The following is a 4,595-nucleotide window of genomic DNA, read 5'->3' as shown; positions in this document are numbered from 1 at the left end:
GCCGATTTTATTTGTTAAAAAGAAGGACGGATCAATGCGTATGTGCATTGACTACCGTGAATTGAATAAAGTCACGATTAAGAATCGATACCCATTACCGAGGATCGATGATTTGTTTGATCAACTTCAAGGAGCTCGATTTTTCTCTAAAATCGATTTAAGATCAGGATATCATCAATTAAAGGTACAGGAAGAGGATATTCCTAAAACCGCATTCAGAACATGGTATGGTCATTATGAATTTACGGTCATGCCATTTGGTTTAACCAATGCCCCAGCCGCATTTATGGACATGATGAACCGAATATGTAAGCCATATTTGGATAAATTCATAATTGTTTTCATAGATGATATTCTAATTTACTCTAAAAGTAAAGAAGAGCATGCAAAGCACTTGCACTTACTTTTAAGTTTATTGAGAAAGGAGAAGCTTTATGCTAAGTTTTCAAAGTGCGAATTTTGGTTAGAACAAGTACAATTTCTCGGACATTTAGTTAACCATGAAGGAATTCATGTAGATCCAACAAAGATCGAGGCAATTACCAAATGGAAAACCCCAGAGTCACCAACCGAGGTTAGAAGTTTCTTAGGATTGGCCGGTTATTATAGAAGATTTATTCAAGATTTTTCTAGAATAGCCATTCCTTTAACTAAGTTAACCTGTAAATCTGTTAAGTTTGAATGGGGACCAAAACAAGAAGAAGCCTTTAGAATTCTTAAGCAAAGATTAACCCAGACACCAATACTAGCATTACCAGAAGGAACTGAAGACTTTGTAGTCTTTTGTGACGCTTCTAAGTTAGGTTATGGATGCGTATTAATGCAACGCCAAAAGGTTATAGCCTATGCATCTAGACAGCTTAAGAGTCATGAAGGAAATTATTCGACCCATGATTTGGAATTAGGAGCCATAATTTTTGCCCTTAAGATTTGGAGACATTATCTTTATGGTAATAAGTTTACCATATTCACAGATCATAAGAGTTTAAGATATGTCTTCGGGCAAAAAGAATTGAATATGAGACAGAGACGCTGGATGGAATTACTTAGTGACTATGATTGTGATATCCAGTATCATGCAGGAAAAGCCAATGTGGTGGCTGATGCTTTAAGTCGAAAATATCACGAAAAGCCAAAAAGGATACGTTCTCTTAAATTAAATCTACAAGTAGATTTAAACAATCAGATTAGAAAAGCACAAGAATCAGTAATCAAGGAGGATACTGAAAAATTAAAAGGAATGATTAAGGAATTAGAACAAGGAACAGATGGAATTTGGAGGTAGCAGCTTATGTTTCTAAATGTTTAACTTGCTCACAAGTTAAAGCTGAACATCAGAAACCCTCAGGTTTGTTACAGCAATTAGAAATGCCAGTTTGGAAATGGGAATTGATAACAATGGATTTTGTTACCAAATTACCCAAAACAAGAAAAGGTAATGATACAATCTGGGTGATTGTAGATAGGCTAACCAAATCAGCCCATTTCTTACCAACGAAGGAAACCTTTAGCATGGAACAATTAGCTAAATTGTACGTAAATGAAATCGTTTCTTTACATGGCATACCTTTATCAATTGTGTCTGATAGAGATAGTCGTTTTACTTCTCATTTTTGGTCAAGTTTTCAAAGAGCAATGGGAACTAAGTTAAACCTAAGCACCGCTTATCATCCTCAAACGGACGGGCAAAGCGAAAGAACGATTCAGACAATGGAAGACATGCTTAGAGCTTGTGTAATTGATTTCGGAGGTAATTGGGACGAACACTTACCTTTGATAGAATTTTCTTATAATAACAGTTATCACACAAGTATCAATACTGCACCATTCGAAACACTTTATGGACGAAAGTGCAGAACCCCAGTCTGTTGGGCAGAAATTGGGGAAAAACAATTATCTGGACCCGAAATAGTACAAGAAACAACTGATAAAATCATTCAAGTCAAGGAACGACTGAAAACAGCACGTGATCGCCAAAAGAGCTATGCTGATAACAGACGCAAACCATTAGAATTTCAAGTGGGAGATAAAGTATTATTGAAAGTCTCTCCCTGGAAAGGAGTGGTAAGATTCATCAAAAGAGGAAAGCTTAGTCCCAGGTATATTGGACCTTTCAAAATTCTTGAAAGAATAGGACCGGTAGCCTATCAGCTACAACTGCCAGAGGAAATGGCAGGAATACAAGATGTGTTTCATGTATCTAATCTCAAAAAGTGTTTAGCTGATGAATCACTCGTAGTACCTCTTAAGGATATAGAGGTTAATGAACAACTCAATTTTGTGGAGAAGCCTCTGCAAATTGAAGATAGGAAAATTAAGAATCTCAAGCACAAAAGACTAGTTCTAGTCAAAGTAAAGTGGGACTCCAAAAGAGGACCCGAGTACACGTGGGAGCTTGAATCCGAAATGCAAAAGAAATATCCACACTTGTTCCAGTAGATCTCGAGGACGAGCTCTAAAACAAGGTGGGGAGGATATAACAACCCTCGGTAAAACCGACACCTCTCATAATAATTATGTCACCCTAATATATCTTTAAATATATCAACTTGTCTTTATATGCACCCCGTATGTGAAAACCGAGCCCCAAAATAGATTATACTATATAAATAAATAAAAACAATAATTATTAAGCTGAGGCGGGCCGCGTAGGGCCTCACCTCAAACTTATGCGGGCCGCGCGAGTATGTAACCAGACTTCGCCAAAACTATAAGTTAAGGCGGGCCGCGTGCAAGGTAGCCCAAGTTCATGCGGGCCGCGAGCACCTGGAAATCTGGCAACGCCCTGGGCCGCCACCTGGCCCAACACCCGTCGAAGCTATACGATGACTGGGCCAAGCTACGCGTTGACCCAGCCTTGACGCGGGCCGCGTAAGCTTAGCCCATATATCACGCGGGCCGCGAGAGACCCCAGATCAGATCCTATAAATAGCACGCATTGGCTTCATTCGACGATCGCTCAATTTCTTTCTTTCTTACTAAATTTCCGAGTAGTATACACTATACCCGGGCATTATACCCCCTAAAATAGCGAGGTTCTGCTACGATGTAAGTATTATAACCCCTGGAGACGTATTAGATACGCTGCCCGATTGATCTAGGGTTCCGTAACGGCTGTCGTGGTTCTGCCCGACGTAGTCGTTGGAATGCCGTCTCGGGGAGGGTATTACTAATGTTAAAATGGGTTATTATACTAACACACGTGCATTTGTGTAAATTATAGATATTCACCAGGAAACCCTAAAGAATCACCTAAGACAGCAATGTGAGTTGATCCACCTTTTGTTAACTGCTTTTACAAAACCTTAAATTTCCATGCGAATAACAGTTATTGAGTATTTGTAAGAATACAATTACAGTCGGTAAATTTGGGGTTTTGTATACAAAATTTGTTACCACCTGGTAAAGGAGTAACATGACCATAAGTCGGAACGACATTACCGTGTGGTGGTAATTGATATAACTTGGAAACAAATGTAATTGCGGATGCGCCCTCAATACTGTTCACTGTGAATTTTTATTTAAACTTGATTAAACTGGGATTCACTCACCAGTATTTCCCACTGACAAAATGTTTTTAAAACGCGTTTCAGGTAACAATATGTGAAAGCCAAATAGAAGCCAGCTGGACAACACTGAAGGCTTGAAAAAGTGGCAATAAAGTTACCTAAGAATAAAAGAGATGCTTTTTAATAAATAAATAGGATTTATTCCTATGAAACGTGTGTATTGAAAACTTGGGTTTTACCCATAAGTATAATATTATAAAATATGGTGGTTTACTCTGATTAAAATATTTCCTAACTACGGTCCTGATGAAAATTTCCGCTGCCAAATTGGATAAATAAATGTGATACCACCGAAACTGGCTCACGGCCGCCCGTTCCCGGGAGATAGGGATCGGGGACTGTGACATCTTGGCATTGATTCGAATAGGTTTTACCCTTTCTTTCCTGCTCAAGGCATCAGCGACTACATTCGCTTTGCCGGGATGGTACCTGATCTCACAATCATAATCATTCAATGTTTGCATCCAACGGCGTTGCCTCATGTTCAACTCTTTCTGGTTGAACAGATGTTGAAGACTTTTGTGATCAGAATAAATCATAAATTTAATACCATAGAGGTAATGCCTCCACAATTTCAGTGCAAATACAACGACACCCAATTCCAAATCGTGGGTGGTGTAATTCTTTTCGTGCACCTTTAATTGCCTTGAAGCATAGGCAATCACCTTGCCTTTCTGCATAAGCACACACCCCATGCCTGTGTGTGATGCATCGCAGTAAACTACGAATTCATCTGTACCTTCCGGTAATGTCAACACAGGTGCGTTGCTTAGCTTCTACTTCAGAATTTCGAAGGACTCTTGCTGCTTTGGGCCCCAATTGAACTTTTCTTTCTTCTTGGTTAGGGAAGTCAAGGGCGCAGCAATCCTTGAAAAATTCTCAATGAATCTCCGGTAGTATCCTGCCAATCCCAGGAAACTACGGATCTCTGTGGGCGTCTTTGGCTCTTGCCAATTCATGACCGCCTCTACCTTAGCGGGATCCACTTGGATACCACGCTCGCTTACGACGTGACCCAAAAATTGA

This window comes from Helianthus annuus, chromosome 6, assembly GCF_002127325.2.
Source record: "Helianthus annuus cultivar XRQ/B chromosome 6, HanXRQr2.0-SUNRISE, whole genome shotgun sequence".
Lineage (NCBI taxonomy): Eukaryota > Viridiplantae > Streptophyta > Magnoliopsida > Asterales > Asteraceae > Helianthus > Helianthus annuus.
This window is presented reverse-complemented; position numbering follows the sequence as displayed.